We start from the raw sequence: 17,830 nt of genomic DNA, 5'->3' as shown, positions 1-17,830 counted from the left end.
GGGATTCAATCTTGTTTCCACTTGTTCTTTGTGTCCGGGCGGTAGTTGTTGATCAATATGCCATCTATAGCTCCTCCAGACATATCTTTTGTTTCTTTGTTTCTTCCATTGCGCTAACAGAGAGCTGGCACAGACACGGCGGCCGGAATGGCCTCATACTGTGGTGTCATTATTCTCTGATTCGATGCTAACCGAACTCTGTGGCCAGGGTCCCAAGGCCTCTTCTTATTTAATCTCTCCTGGCTTGCCCCCCATTAGAGCACTTTCCTGTTGTTCTGTTTCCTCCCTCCGGTAATTCACTTGGTTAAGACGTACCACATTTCTAACCTGTCCCGGTTTTAATAAAAGGTGATGGTGAAAGACGAACTTTGTTGTCCTGTCGACAAATGCCGTCTGACGACCTGAGATGTTGCAGTACTTTTGGCGTTCTCCGCAGATGTTAGGTTGATTTTCGATGGCAATGACAGTATGCTTTGACTCTTTTTGCGGGTGTCGTTGGTCTAGGGGTATGATTCTCGCTTTGGGTGTGTCGCTGTCGGAATTTACGAGAGGTCCAGAGTTCAAATCCAGGACGAGCCCTTCGATGCCGTTTTCCCGTTGGTCAAACCGCATGTTTTCTTCATTTCTTTGCGGCGTCGACGGCGGGATTCATTCACATTGGGTTCGCTTTGAGAAGCTGAGCTCAAACTGAATGGAACCAATACATTCCCGAGACGTTTGTCTATGTGTGGGCATTCACATTTCTATTGACAAATTCTGGTGGATTCAGACAGCTCTTTGTCCCTTTCATTTTATCAGTTCAACAACTTCAGACTGTGAACTCTCACTTCCCCCTCCACCACATGTTTTTTCCATCAACTTATCATCCCTTCCATTGATATGTTTTACCCTCAGCATTGCCCCCCTCCCCCCAGCCCACACTATCCTACTTCAGCAATCTGATCCCTGTTTGTAATTGTTCTCTGACGCACGGCTTACCTTTGTTCTGCCATTAACACATTCTGACCGCTTGATGCGCCATCAGCACCTTTCATAGCCTTGATTAGCCTCATTTACATTCCTTTTTCTTTCTGCCCGAGACATTTTCGTCATTTCCCACCTATTGCTAGCCCTCTATCGAGACCCAATACAGCACTCCACCACCCCCACCCCCCACCCACAATCGTCTGAATCTCCAGTTCCAGTTCTCCAGCTTTGACAAAGAGTCCACTTGACTGGAAACGACAGCTGCCATTTCGCTCCCCAGAGGCTGTCAGACCTGCTGAGATTATCCAGTATTTTCTGTTTTTGTTTCCGTTTGAAGCATCCGCTGTAAGTTGCATTTGTCACACATTTAGACATGTTTGAGATGGTGATTAAATATGTTCATTTGTAAATCGCTGAAACTCTGTTGTGGATGAACTAGCTGCCAATATCCGAGGTGTGCCAAGATATGAAAATTCTTCACCTCTCATTGCCTGCCGAAAATTCAGTGCTTGGGCCTTAATGTTCAATTCAGTGTAGTGGCTCATGTGAGACGAAATTTCTTAGTCCTGGAACACACGAGGTTCCGGCAACATTCAGGAAATTTTGTGCCCAATAATTGTGCTAACTTTTCTCACACGAAATGCTAAATGTTCGATGTTTCTGCCCGGTTTCGAACCGATGACCTTTCGCGTGTGAGGGGAATGTGATAACCACTACACTACAGAAACCGCAGGCAACCAACGGACGTGCGGAATGTACAACCTGACTGTGTTGCTGCAGATTCTGATGGTCTGTTTGAGAGGCCAGGTCCCTTGTTGCAAGCGACAGCTGTTTCTTAAATTAACAGATGCCTCAACAAATAAAGCCGTGAGATGTAGAAATTATATCGAAATTAACATAAGTTATATTTTGCTGAATGTCGGTCTTAAATTTGTGCTCTTTGGTCTCGAGGTCTGGTTCTCGTTTAAGGATTTTCAATCAATTCCTATGGGAGTAGTCGTGGGTTTAAATCCAGGACAAGCCCTTTACTCCTGGTCAGAGATTACGAATTGTTTGCGATGCTGACGGCGGGGTTGATTTACATTGGCCCACTCTGAAAAAGATTTCTCAGGACTCGGAATGTTTACGTCGATCCTCTCCCCACAGATGATGCTCGAGAGAGAGAGAGAGACAGTGTCTGAGCTGGAGTGCGTTTGGATAAAATTGATGCTCCAGATCTGTGTTAACCACAGGGACGTGACCCATCTAATCCACAGAGCTAAAGTGGAGAATTGAACTGACTGGAGAGCTGGATCTTAACGCTGACCTCCCGGACCTCGGCGTCGTGAAATGTTCCAAAGAAGCTCAACAGACACTCGAGGAACAGCAGCGCATCTTTCCACTGGGCTCAATACAGCTTTCACACTCAGTGTGTGTTCAGTAGTTTCACACTGTAAATGCTGCACCCATTCTGTGTGTCCTTCCATCGCAGATTTGGGTTTCAATCTTGTTTCCACTTGTTCTTTGTGTCCGGGCGGTAGTTGTTGATCTGCCATCGATAGCTCCTCCAGACACATCTTTTGTTTCTTTGTTTCTTCCATTGCGCTAACAGAGAGCTGGCACAGACACGGCGGCCGGAATGGCCTCATACCGTGGTGTCATTATTCTCTGATTTGATGCTAACCTAACTCTGTGGCCAGGGTCCCAAGGCCTCTTCTCAATTATTCTCTCCTGACTTGCCCCCCATTAGAGCCCTTTCCTGTTGTACTGTTTCCTCCCTCCGATAATTCACTTGGTTAAGACGTACCACATTTCTAACCTGTCCCGGTTTTAATGAAAGGTGATGGTGAAAGACGAACTTTGTTGTCCTGTCGACAAATGCCGCCTGAGTCCCTGAGATGTCGCAGTACTTTTGGCGTTCTCCGCAGATGTTAGATTGATTTTCGATGGCAATGGCAGTATGCTTTGGCTCCATTTGCGGGGCTCGTTGGTCTAGGGGTATGATTCTCGCTTTGGGTGTGTCGCTGTCGGAATTTGCGAGAGGGCCCGGGTTCAAATCCGGGACGAGCCCTTCGATGAGGTTTTCCGTTGGTCAAACCGCATGTTTTCTTCATTTCTTTGCGGCGGAGACAGCGGGATTCATTCACATTGCGTTTGCTTTGAGAAGCTGAGCTCAAACTGCATGGAACCAATACATTCCCGAGAAGTTTGTCTATGTGTGGGCATTCACATTTCTATTGACTAATTCTGGTGGACTCAGACAGCTCTTTGTCCCTTTCATTTTATCAGTTCAACAACTTCAGACTGTGAACTCTCACTTCCCCCTCCACCACATGTTTTTTCCATCAACTTATCATCCCTTCCATTGATATGTTTTACCCTCAGCATTGCCCCCCTCCCCCCAGCCCATACCATCCTACTTCAGCAATCTGATCCCTGTTTGTAATTGTTCTCTGACACACTGCTTACCTTTGTTCTGCCATTAACACATTCTGACCGCTTGATGCGCCATCAGCACCTTTCATAGCCTTGATTAGGCTCATTTACATTCCCTTTTTCTTTCTGTCCGAGACATTTCCGTCATTTCCCACCTATTGCTCGCCCTCTATCGAGACCCAATACAGCACTCCACCACCCCCACCCCCCACCCACAATCGTCTGAATCTCCAGTTCCAGTTCTCCAGCTTTGACAAAGAGTCCATTTGACTGGAAACGACAGCAGCCATTTCGCTCCCCAGAGGCTGTCAGACCTGCTGAGATTATCCAGTATTTTCTGTTTTTGTTTCCGTTTGAAGCATCCGCAGTAAGTTGCATTTGTCGTTCATTTAGACATGTTTGAGATGGCGAATAAATGTGTCATCTGCATTTGTAAATCCCTGAAATTCTGTTGTGGATGAACTAGCTGCTAATATCCGAGCTGTGCCAAAATAAGAAAATTATTTTCTTCTCATAGCCTGTCGAAATTTCAGTGCTTGTGACTTAATTTTCAATTTATTTTAGTGGCTCATGTGAGACGAAATCTCATATTCCTCGAACACACATGTTTCCGGCAATATTCAGAACCAGAATTATTTTGTGCAAACTTTTCTCATACGAAATGGTGGATGTTTCTGTCCGGTTTCGGGCCGGAGACCTGTCGCTTTTGAGGCGACGTAATAACCACTACACTACAGAAACCGCTGGCAATCTTTCATAGAAATTATAGTGCAGAAGGAGACCATTCGGCCCATCGAGTCTGCACCGGCTCTTGGAAAGAGCACCCTACCCAAGGTTAACACCTCTACCCTTTCCCCATAACCCAGTCCAACCCAACACTAAGGGAAATTTTGGACACTAAGGGAAATTTATCACGTCCAATCCACCTGACTTGCACATCTTTGGACTGTGGGAGGAAATCGGAGCACCCGGAGGAAACCCACGCACACACGGGGAGGAAGTGCAGATTCCACACAGACAGTGACCCAAGCCGGAATCGAACTTGGGATACTAGAGCTGTAAAGCGATTGTGCTATCCACAATGCTACCGTGCTGCCCAAATCAATGGACGTGTACAATGTACAACGTCACTGTGTTGCTGCAGGTTCTGATGGTCTGCTTGAGAGACCAGGTCACTTGTTGCAGACGACAGCTGTTTCTTAAAAAAAAACAAATGTCTCAACATATAAAGCCATGTGATGTAGAAATTATATCGAAATTAACATAAGTTATATTTTGCTTCAGCTCGGTTTTAAATTTGTGCTCTATTTCTCGAGGTCTGGTTCTCGTTTAGGGATTTTCAATCAATGCCTATGGGAGTGGTCGTGGGTTTAAATCCAGGACAGGCTCTTTACTCCAGGTCAGAGATTACGAATTGTTTGCGATGCTGACGGCGGGGTTGATTTACATTGGCCCACTCTGAAAAAGATTTCTCAGGACTCGGGATGTTTACGTCGTTTCTTTCCCCACAGAACATGTTCGAGGGACACAGTGTCTGAGCTGGAGTGCGTTTGGGTAGAATTGATGCTCCAGATCTGCGTTAACCACAGGGACGTGACCCATCTAATCCACAGAGCCAAAGTGGAGAATTGAACTGACTGGGGAGCTGGATCTTAACGCTGACCTCCCGGACCTCGGAGTCGTGAAATGTTCCAAAGAAGCTCAACAGCCACTCGAGGAACAGCAGCGCATCTTTCCACTGGGCTCAATACAGCTTTCACACTCAGTGTGTGTTCAGCAGTTTCACACTGTAAATGCTGCACCCATTTTGTGTGTCCTTACATCGCAGCTTTGGGTTCGAATCTTGTTTCCACTTGTTCTTTGTGTCCGGGCAGTAGTTGTTGATCAATCTGCTATCGATAGCTTTTCCAGACATATCTTTTGTTTCTTTGTTTCTTCTACTGCACTAACAGGGAGCTGGCACAGACTCGGCGGCCTGAATGGCCTCATACTGTGGTGTCATTATTCTCTGATTTGATGCTAACCTCACCTTGTGGCCAGGGAATCCAAGGTCTTTTCTTATTTAATCTCTCCTGACTTGCCCCCTATCAGAATCCTTTCCTGTTGTTCTGTTTCCTCCCTCCGGAATTTCTCTTGGTCAAGGCGTCCTACATTTCTAACCTGTCCCGGTTTGAATGAAAGGTGATGGTGAAAGTCGAGCTTTGTTGGCCTGTCGACAAATGCCGCATGACTCCCTGAGTTGTTCCAGTATTTTCCGCTTTCTCTTTTCTGGTACCAGAAACTCTTTTCTGGTATATTCAGTATCCCGGGAATCCTCCGAGGAATGTAATGAGAATCTATAGTCAGGGCAGTTCGGGTAAGTCTCCAGATTTCCAGGCCAGGTTCTCGGCAGCTTTGCACAAAGAAAACCAAACGGTTCCTTTAAATATCGCCGTGGCTGATCTCTCCGACAGTGCCGTGTATTTCTGCGCCATGGAGCCCACACTGCTGCAGAGATATAGCGGGTCCCGTCCCAAACACTCACACTGGGAGTCCCAGCCATTTCTCGGCAGAGGGCGCTCTATGTTGCCTAGGGACCATTGTAAATAATGATATGCTGCCTAGGGACCACTGCAAATAATGATCTACTGCCTAGGGACCACGGTAAATAATGATATGTTGCCTAGGACCACGGTAAATAATGATATGTTGCCTGGGGGCCACTGTAAATAATGATATGTTGCCTGGGGGCCACTGTAAATAATGATATGGTGCCCAGAGACCACTGCAAATAATGATCTACTGCCACAGGATCAATGTGATTAATGATATATTGCCCAGGGCCCTCTGTAAATAATGATATGTTGCCTAGGGACCATTGTAAATAATGATATGCTGCCTCGTGACCACAGTAAATAATGATATGTTGCCTAGGAACCACTGCAAATAATGATCTACTGCCTAGGGACCACGGTAAATAATGATATGTTGCCTAGGACCACGGTAAATAATGATATGCTGTCGAGGGACCACAGTAAATAATGATATGTTGCCTAGGGACCACTGTAAATAATGATATGCTGCCGAGGGACCACAGTAAATAATGATATGTTGCCTAGGGACCACTGTAAATAATGATATGCTGCCGAGGGACCACAGTAAATAATGATATGTTGCCTAGGGACCACAGTAAATAATGATATGCTGCCTAGGGACCACGGTAAATAATGATATGCTGCCTAGGGACCACGGTAAATAATGATATGCTGCCTAGGGACCACGGTAAATAATGATATGCTGCCTAGGGACCACGGTAAATAATGATATGTTGCCTAGGACCACGGTAAATAATGATATGTTGCCTAGGACCACGGTAAATAATGATATGTTGCCTAGGACCACGGTAAATAATGATATGTTGCCTAGGACCACGGTAAATAATGATTTACGACTGAGGGTCCACTGTGAATAATGATATACTGCACAGGGACAATTGTAAATAATGATATGCTACCAGGGTCACTGTAAGTAATGGTATACTACCCAGGGACCACTGTGAATATTTATATATTGCCCAGGGACCACTGTAAATTATGATTTACCACCCAGGGACCAGTGTAAATAGTTACATATTACCCAGAGACCACTGCAAATAATGACATACCGCCCAGGAACGTCTGTAAATAATTATATTCTACAGAGGGGCAACATTAAATAAGGATATTCTACCCAGGGACCACGGTAAATAACGAGATACTACAAAGGGACCAGTGTAAATAATGATATTCTAACCAGGGATCACTGTAAATAATGATATACTGCCCAGGGATCACTGTAAAGAACGACATACTGCCCAGGGATCACTGTAAATAATGATATTCTAACCAGGGACCGCGGTTAATAATGATATTCTACCCAGGGATCACTGTAAATAATGATATTCTACCTGAGGAGGATATTATTATTTACAGTGCTCCCTGGGTTGAATATTATTATTCTAAGTGGTCCCTCGGCAGAATATCATTATTTACCATGGTCCGAGGGTGGAGTTTCATTATTTACAGGTGTCCCTGGATACTATATCATTATTTACAATGGTGTCTGGGTAGTATATCATTATTTAGAATGGACCGTGGGTAGCATGTCATTATTTACAGTGGTCCCTGGGCAGTATATCATTATGTACCGTGGTTCCCGTGTGGTATAAAACATTATTTACAGTTGTCCCTGGGTAGTATATCTTTATATGTTGTGGTCTCTGGGAAGTATTCATTTTTTTCAGAGGTCCCTTTGCAGTACATAATTATTTACAACGGTCCCAGAGTGGAATTTCACTGTTCCAAATTGTCCCTGGCCAGTATATCATTATTTACAGTGATCCCTGGATAGTATATCATTATTTACAGTGGTATCTGGATTGTGTATCATTATTTACAGTGGTCACTGGATTGTGTATCATTATATACAGTGGTCCCTGGGCAGTATATCATTATATACAATGGTCCCGTGTCATATATCATGATTTAATTTCGTTTAATTTCGTTTGATTTCGTTATTTCCTGGGGCCCTGGATTAGATATTTTTCACTGTGTAGTACATCATTATATACAGCGGCCCAGCGTGTAGTTTCGTTATTTACAGAGGTCTCTGGATAGTATATCCTTATTTAGAGTGGTCCCTGGCCAGTATATCATTATTTCCAGTGGTCCCTGGGTAAAATGTCATTCTTTACACTGGCCCCTGTATAGTACATCATTATTTACAACGGTCCCAGCGTGTAATTTCATTATTTACAGTGGTCCCTGGGTAGGATATCATTATTGACAGTGGTCCCTGTGTAGTATATCATTATTTACAGTGGTCCCTGGGTAGTGTATCATTATTTCCAGTGGTCCCTGTGTAGTATATCATTATTTCCAGTGGTCCCTGGCTACTATTCTATTATTTCAGTGGTCCCTGGGCAGTATGCCATTATTTACAGCGGCCCAGTTGTAGTACATCATTATCTTCAACGGTCCGAGCGTGTGATTTCCTTATTTACAATGGTCCTGGATAGTACATCATTATTTCTAGTGGTCCCTGCTTAGTATATCATTATTTACAGAGGTCCCTGGGTAGTATATCATTATTTTCCGTGGTCTCTGGGCAATATATCATTATTTACAGTTGTTCCTGAGAATTTCATCATTATTTACCAAGGTCCTAGGGTGGAATTTCATTATTAACAGTGGTCCCTGGAAACTATGTTATCATTTACAGTGGTCACTGGGTGATATATCTTTATTTACAGTGTTGCCTGTGTAGTATGCCATTATTTACAGTGGCCCTCGGTAGTATATCATTAGTACAGTGGTCCCTGGGTAGAATATCATTATTTACTGTGGTCCATGGTCAGTATGTCATTATTTGCAGTGCGTCGCACATCACTATTTACAGCGGTTACTCTTTAACCTGTGATTATCCCTCTCTCTGGATCTGTAATGATTTGATTACCTGCAAATGCTCGCATTCCAAGCATTGCCCGGCATCTCTGACTTTGTCTATATAAATGTTTCTGAATGATACCTCACCATTCACCTGAGGAAGGAGCTGCGCTCTGAAAGCTCGTGTTTGAAACAAACCTGTTGGACTTTAACCTGGTGTTGTAAGACTTCTTACTGTGCTCACCCCAGTCCAACGCCGGCATCTCCACATCACAATATGATAGAGTTTACCCTGCAGTTTGAGAGGGAGAAGCTGGAGTCAGATGTAACTTTAGCTGACTCATTACTTCAAAACATCAACTTCATTGTAAGTTCCAATCTGTCTGACCCTGGGCGCTGCCTGTGCTTTTCATATTGAAAACATCTCTGTTCCACCCAATCAAAACAGACGCACATTTCATAATCAGAGGGAAGTCTATCTTTTTTGAGGTTGCATTGCAATTATTGTTAAAAGCGGCTGTGCCACGTGTTTGCTTTCTGGCCTCTCACTGGGGAAAGACAACTTCTATTCCAGCTCTGCACAATAACTGACCTATCACACTGTCAATTATTCACAACTTAAATAGTGGAATACTGCATGAAGGATATTTACTTCATCCAGTATCTGATTTTATAATTTAGGATCAAGTGTGTTTACTCAGCAAATTTATTAATCCGTATGTGTTTTCCACATGATACCCAGTTCCCCATATCTCCAAGCACACTCCATCGCTCCCTTCCATTCTCTCCCTCTCTCACACACTCTCTATCTCTCACATATTCTCCCTCTCTCACACTCTCTCCCTCGCTCACACTCTCCCTCTCACACACACTCTCTCTCTCTCTCTCACACTCCCTCCCTCTCACACACTCTCTCTCTCAAACACAGTCTCCCTCTCAAACACAGTCTCCCTCTCTCGCACTCTCTCTCGCGCACTCTCTCCCCCTCTCACACTCCCTCTCGCTCTCCCTCTCTCGCACTCTAATCCTCTCTCGCACTCTCTCCCCATTTTGCACTCTCTCTCTCTCTTGTGCTCTCTCCCTCTCTCTCTCCCTGCATGCCTCGCTCCCTCACACACTCTTTCCCTCCTTCACACTTTATCTCACACTCTTTCCGTCTCTCACACTTTACCTCTGTCGCACTCTTTACTTCTCTCCCACTTTCTCTCACACTTTTTCCCTCTCTCATTCTCTCACACTCTTTCCCCTCTCTCATTCTCTCACACTCTTTCCCTCTCTCACACGTTCTCTCACACTCTTTCCCTCTCCCACTCCCTCAGTCACTCACTCGCTCTCTCCTTTCCTTATGTCTGATATTATGTTAATATTTTATACACCATCCTTCTCACACAATCTGCCTCCATCATCCACTCACCCACTCGGTCTCCACTCTCTGCTTCCCTTTCTCTCAGACAATCTACCTCCTTCTCTCGTTTTATTCTTTATTTCTCCCACCCTCTTTCTCTCCCTTTCTATCTCCTCCCACCCTCTTTCTCTCTCACCCTGTCTTCTTGCAGCACATCGCACAGACTAGTTCTCTCTTCCTCCACATCTCACCCCGCCTCTCTCCCAGTTTAAGTGAATGAAATTAATGAAAATCGCTTATTGTCACAAGTAGGCTTCAGTGAAGTTACTGTGAAAAGCCCCCACTCGCCACATTCCGGCACCTGTTCAGGGAGGCTGGTTCGGGAATCGAACCGTGCTGTTGGCCTGTCTTGGTCTGCTTTAAAAGCCAGCAATTTAGCACTGTGTGCTAAACCAGCCCCTAATGAAATGAAAATCGCTTATTGCCACGAGTAGGTTTCAATGAAGTTACTGTGAAAAGCGCCTAGTCGCCACATTCCGGCACCTGTCCGGGGAGGCTGGTACGGGAATGGAACCGTGCTGGTGGCCTGCTTGGTCTGCTTTCAAAGCCAGGAATTTAGCCCAGTGAGCTAAACCAGCAGTCTGGCCAGTCTGCCTATCAGATGGACGGCCGGTATCAGTTAGAGACGGGGTACAGTATTAGTTTTCACAGCTGTATATGTTTTAATGCTGCTCTCTGAGGTGCTGAGTTTGAATGTGCTGCAGCCTCTGAGTTTTCTGAGGTTCCAATAGTTCTAAAGATTTTCTTAGTTTGAGGGTCTGAATCAGATTTAGATATGGGATCACATACTTTGCGCTTAAAACAGTTCCAGATTTTGGAGACATTGAAATTTGCTACTGAGGCTCAGACAGAACGTACTGATATCTAATCAAGGAATGGTCACAGATAGAGGCAGCTACATCCCAGAGTGCAGTGAAACCACCCAGAGGAACACACTGCCAATTGGAACTGAATCACTGAATGGTCACAGATAGAGGCAGCTACATCCCAGAGTGCAGTGGACCCACCCAGAGAAACACACTGCCAATTGGAACTGAATCACCGAATGGTCGCAGTTACAGAGGCAGCGACACCCCAGGGTGCAGTGGACCCACCCAGAGAAACACGCTGATAATTGCAACTGAATCACTGAATGGTCAGTTACAGAGGCAGCGACACCCCAGAATGCAGTGGACCCACCCAGAGACCCACTGACAATTGGAACTGAATCACTGAATGGCCACTGTTACAGAGACAGCTAAACCCCAGGGTGCAGTGGAACCACCCAGAGAAACACACTGACAATTGGAACTGAATCACTGAATGGTCACAGTTACAGAGGCAGCTACACCCCAGAGGGCAATGGAACCAGCCAAAGAAACACACTAACAATTGGAACTGAATCACTGAATGGTCACAGATAGAGGCAGCTACACCCCAGAGTGCAGTGGAACCACCCAGAGAAACACACTAACAATTGGAACTGAATCACTGGATGGTCACAGTTACAGAGACAGCTACACCCCAGAGTGCAGTGGACCCACCCAGGGAAACACGCTGACAATTGGAACTGAATCACTGAATGGTCACAGATAGAGGCAGCTACACCCCAGAGTGCAGTGGAACCACCCAGAGAAACACATTGACAATTGGAACTGAATCACTGAATGGTCACAGTTACAGAGGCAGCTACACCCCAGAGTGCAGTGGAACCACCCAGAGAAACACACTGACAATTGGAACCGAATCACTGAATGGTCACAGTTACAGAGGCAGCTACATCCCAGAGTGCTGTGAAACGACCCAGAGAAACACACTGACAATTGGAACTGAATCACTGAATGGTCACAGTGGTGTGAGGGTTATCACTGTAAAAAATCTGAGATCTAGAGATGGGACTGATGTTGTCTGAGTGGACAGCATCCTTTCTGTTAATGTTAGCTGAACAATGTGATCAACACAGTTCAGTGTTTGGAAAGTGGTCACTCACTCAAAAGAAAATATTTTATTTCACTGAACACAATATTGTAATCTGTTTGTTCATATATTTCTAATAATAACGTGTACGATTTCACAACCTCAATATCTCTGAGGTGGTTCTCCAGGGTATAAATTAAATGCTTTGGGAACATAGAACCTCGGAGTTTAACACAGAGACTGACGCCAGCACGAAAGGACACATCACTTCACATTGAAAATGCATGATCCAATTGATATTGCTGAGAAAATATTCTACACAATCGTTGCTATTGTCGGTGTTCCTGGTAAGTGACTATCACCATTGAACTTGTGTAAATCTGTGTGTGAGCGGCTCTCTGATTTGAAACTCTGAGTGAAAATTTTTAATCCTGATCTCATGCTCACTGTTATACAGACACCTGATCAACTATATCATTGTCAAATGTCTTTAAGCGTGTCAATGGTTTGAATCCCTTCCATCAAATCACAATAAACCTCTGTTTGTTACTCACTGGATCTCTGACCGGTGAAGTTATTATATTGAGTGGCATCTTGTATAATGTTAGATTGGATCTCAGTGAAAGCAATTTCTCTGAAGGGAGGTTTAGGAGGAGAAAGAATTAAAGCAGACTGATGTTTGGGTCACTAACCAGACTGGAATATCTAACAGCGGTGAACAAGGATTACTGGAAGTATCTGACAGTGTAGAATTGTACTGAGTGTGGGTCTCTAACCAGAGTGGAATATCTGATCTAATTATCTCTCTATTACTGGGGCTATCTGTCCATGTGGAATTGTATTGTTTGTGGGTCAGTAACTGGACTGACATTAGTTGGTTCTATTTTGAAATGATGTATTTTATTGGTGAGTTGTCGCTCCATTCTGTGGAGTTCTCTCTGTGAGTTTTAACTTTGGAATAGGTTGAAAACAGGAAGAGTTTGAAAATGAAAATCGCTTATTGTCACGAGTAGGCTTCAATGAAGTCACTGTGAAAAGCCCCTAGTCGCCACATCCCGGCGCCTGTCTGGGGAGGCTGGTATGGGAATCGAACCGTGCTGCTGGCCTGCCTTGGTCTGCTTTAAAAGCCAGCGATTTAGCCCAGTGAGCTAAACCAGCCCCCAGTGAGCTAAACCAGCCCCTGTTTGGCTGAGTTTTGAAGATGTTTGATATTTATTGAATGAAGTGAAATGTCTCTATCTCTGTTTTCTATTGACCTACTCCAACAGGAACAAACATGACCCACACTCCAATATTTCATAAAACCCACAACAGTGCAGTATTCCAATAGGTTTTGTGATTATTTTCTCATTTCTATTCATTCTGAAATGAACTCACATGTTTGATCAATTGTTATGGATGTTTTTAAACTGTGTTTCTGCTTCACACGATTTGTGAATCTATTCACCTGAACCCAGAAACCCCTCCAGTCCATTCACACACTTGTTTTCCAAGGAGTGATTGGGGGACTTATTGTTCTGATCAAAATGCAGCAGCAGACACTGATCTGTCGGGAAATTAATTTCCCATTGAAATACCCACTTTGCAAATTCATAATTACTGATAATGTGTTCCTGTAATTAGTTGTATTCTTCCTCTGTATTCACTATCACTCTCAATTTGATTTTGTCTGTAAATTGTGTAATTATCGTTCTGCTTCCCGATTCCATACTGATGATGGGAATGGGGAAGGAGAGTGATCCCAGTGCTGATCCTTGTGGAACACCACTTCCCACCTTCCACCAATCAGCCTAAATCCCTTTAACACCTCTCCCTGTTTTGTGTGTGTGTCGCCAGCATGTGTCCATTCTGCTGCTGTGTCCCCAAACTCCACTGGCTCTGAGATTACTCATCAGTCTGTTATGTCGGATTTTACTGACGGCCTTTAGAAAGTAAAATTGTTTAACATCTATTATACTACTCAGATCTATTATTTATGATAGTTATTGCAATAATTGGATGAAATGTGTCAGGAATGATGTTGACTTTGGAATATGTGCCGACTATTTAGTAGACCCTGTGTTACTGGTTTTCTTTTAAGTCATACGACTAATTCCACTTTTCCTACTGTTGACATTGTGACTGGAAGATTTTATTATATTCTGTTCTAAATTCAAGAATAACAGAGACCGACTTCTGCTTTTCAATTCTTTGGTCGTTATTCTGATGGTGATCAGTAAGTAGATAATATTGTCTCTGCTGTTTCTCACTGTCTATTTTATGAAAATTTGGTGCTGAAATCCATCTGCCTCCAGTAATCTCCCTCTACCTGGGCCCCACCCTCTGGCCTCCTATCAGCTCTTGATCTTTTCATTGAGATCTGTCAGTGTGACATCGACCGTCTCAATTTCTCTGTGCCTCTCACCATCTGTATCCTGACTCACTCTAAACTTGCTCCAATCCTCTCTCTAATATCCAACCCTGACCTGGTGACCTGACCTACCCACAAGGGTGGTGCCATTATTGTCTGGTGTACTGACTCATTCCTCACAGAGACTGACCGTCAACTCTCAGGCCCATCCTGCTACCTCCTCCTGGACCAGCAGCACACCACCAAACATCATGATATTGTTCCCAGGACACTCACTGGCCTCATTGGCTCTGGATATCCTCTGACCACAGCCTCGGACATCATCGTCCTACAACCCCACACATCCTGCATCAACCTCCCGCTTCTACCTCCTTCCCAAAATCCACAAACAGGAAAGTCCCAGTAGACCCATTACTTCGGCCTGTTCCAGCCCCAGCAAGGTCATTTCTTCCTCTGTTAATTCCATCCGCTTAATCCTGTTCTGTCCCTTCCTAATGACATTGGTGGCACAGTGATGCAGTGGTTGGCACTGCTGCCTCACAGCACCAGGTTCCCGAATCAATTCCTACCTTTGGTGACTGTCTGTGAAGAGACTGCAGTTTTCTCCCACAGTCCAAAGATGTGCAGGTTAGGTGGATTGGCCATGATAAATTGTGTTTAGTTTCCAATGTTGCACGTTTTACTTGAGTGTATTACGCGTTTATTGGAGTGTATTAACACGCCTCCGTTTAAAGGCCGTGTGCTTAACACTGCTACAGCTGTGTGTGTGTGTATTTTCAGCTCGGAGTCGCCAGGTGCCGTATATAGACACCTCACAAGTATTTCAAGGTCAGGTTCAAAGTAATAAAACTATACACCGATCAGTAAGTTCAAACGATCAATATTTATTATACAAATATAATAAATACGCATGCACACACTAAAGACTAATACTTATTTCTACTGTTAAACGACTAAATACTTATCTAAGTAGGAACCAGCAAGGTCAGGGGACAAGGCCTTTGTTCCTTTCTGGGCTGCACCTTCTGTTCACTAATAGTCGAATACTGTATAAGTAATGCCGGGTTCACGTAGCGAGCGTCGTTTTGGCATTTACTGAACGATGGCTGGTGCTCAATGGCTGGTGATGGGAGACAGGATCAACGGCTGGAGTCGGAGTCAGGATACAACAGCAGATCTGGGCCGGAGTCAAAACAGCAGTCCAAGCCGGAGCACAAAAACAGACAGAACCATGTGCGGGGTCTATCTTTATAGGGCCCCCAATGTCCGTGCCTTTTCGGGGCGGGCCTTTACCTGCCATGTATCGATTGGATCATTTCCCAATCGATGTCTTACAAATCCCCCAATCTGAGGGTCTCTTCTCGATGGGTGGGGCGGTCTCTAGGGTCTTATGTGATGGATACTTCTGGTGCCGTTTCGTCTGGGCGTCCACTCAAAGTATCCATTCAAACCCAAATGTTGCTATTGTGTGGGCCCAGATCTGGATCACCTCATTACTATGCAAAGCGTTTTGCTATTTACACCTTTGGTTGAGATCTTCCATCTGGCCATAAACCAGTTTTGCTACGTGCAGAATGCTAATTAGCCTTTGCAGACTGCTTGTCCTGGCTAAACTGTTTTCTCCCTACAGTCTTAGCAGTTCTTCATTTTGTTAGCCCAGTGTCCATCTTAGGTGGCTAAACCAAACAATTTAGATGGGGTCACTGGGTTATGTGGATGGGGTGGTCTTAACTGGTGTTTACTTTCCAAGGGCCGGTGCAGACTCGATGGGCTGAATGGCCTCCTTTTGCACTATACATTCTATATTTCTATTCCTCCCATGATTATGAAGTGGGAAGGTCCTGCGTTTGTTTTATTTTTCCATTGATCGTGGATGATTCAGATAAACCAGGAGTGGGGTCCAACCACATCAGAAACCCAGTCCAGGGAACGGTCGAATCCGGGGTGTGGTCCAATAATTGAGCAGGGATGACAATCTCTGGTATGTTTGTATCCGGTTTGGGAAACCTGGCCGGCCTGAGTGAATCCTGTAAATCAGACTAAATGAGAAATGTAACCTCTCCCAAAGGTATCTGAATTATAAACATTTTCCTACCAATGCCATCAAACTGACAGGGCTGCAATCCACACTTTCCCCGCATTCCCCATCTTTAACACTGGAGTTACATTTGCTACTTCCCTCTCTGCAATGTTAATCTCTGTGCCCACTCCTGTCCCAACACCCCCACCCACCCACTGTCGAGAATATTGATGCAGAGATTATGTTCAGACAGGGAGATTGATTATCCCGTAATTTCCCGCGTCTCTCCTTTCTCTCTCTGACAGTTAATTTACTGGGAATTGTAATTCTGTGTCAGGGGAAGTGTGGTCTCTCTACCTGCACCACTCGCTACCTGGTGGCCATGGCAACGGCGGATCTGCTGTTTATTATCACTAAACCCATACTGAACATGATCGATGATTATTATTTCCCCCTGAATTTCCTGTCGCTCACCCCTGTGTGCCGTGTTAACGCTGTCCTGATGACTGCAGCCAGGGACTGTTCTGTCTGGTTCACTCTCACTTTCTCCTTTGATCGATTTGTGGCCATTCGCTGCCAGAAACTGAAAACTAAATATTGCACCGGGAAAACTGCGGCTGTGGTTCTGTCAACAACCGGCCTCCTGCTCTGTGGGAAAAACATCCCCTGGTACTTTATATATAAACCTGGACGGATAATCGACAATGTCCAGTGGGGCTGTCAGATAAAGAGCAGCTATTGGACTGACACGGGATGGGTTGGATATAACTGGTTTGATCAGGTGTTAACCCCATTGATCCCGTTCTTCTCAATCCTGTTGACCAACGCCCTGACAGTCAGACACATTTTACTCACCAGTCGAGTCCGGAAGACACTGAGGGCTCAGAATCAGGGAGACAATCGCACAGACCCAGAGATGGAGAGCAGAAGGAAGTCAATGATTTTACTCTTCAGCATCTCCGGAACTTTCATTCTCCTCTGGACCGTGTCTGTTATTACATTTTTCTTTTTGGATTTGTCATATCTTGATTACCTCACCGATCCTCAATATAATTTACAACAAGTCGGATTTATGCTGCAGGATTTAAATTGCTGCACAAACACATTTATTTATGTGGTGACTCAGTCCAGGTTCAGGGAGCAGATCAAGATCACGGTGAAATATCCGGTTACATCAATTATTAAAATAATGAGTAAATTAAACTGACTGACAGCCTCTCAGCCAACCAGCAGCTCCAGCCGCTGACTGACAGTCTCTCAGCCAATGGGCAGCTCCAGCTGCTGACTGATAGCCTCTAATCCAATCAGCAGCTCCAGCCGCTGGCTGACAGCCTCTCAGCCAATCAACTGTGGGGGAGCACTGATAGTGGTGGCTG

At 44.8% G+C, this 17,830-nt stretch overlaps 1 non-coding gene across 1 annotated transcript; it reads right to left on the bottom strand.

Moving 5' to 3' along the window:
• Positions 1–1,621: 1,621 nt before the first annotated feature.
• trnav-cac lies at positions 1,622–1,694 on the bottom strand. Its single transcript has one exon. It is a non-coding gene; the product is annotated as a tRNA-Val (tRNA).
• Positions 1,695–17,830: the final 16,136 nt, after the last annotated feature.

Source organism: Scyliorhinus canicula, unplaced genomic scaffold (genome assembly GCF_902713615.1).
Source record: "Scyliorhinus canicula unplaced genomic scaffold, sScyCan1.1, whole genome shotgun sequence".
NCBI lineage: Eukaryota > Metazoa > Chordata > Chondrichthyes > Carcharhiniformes > Scyliorhinidae > Scyliorhinus > Scyliorhinus canicula.
This window is presented reverse-complemented; position numbering and strand designations above follow the sequence as displayed.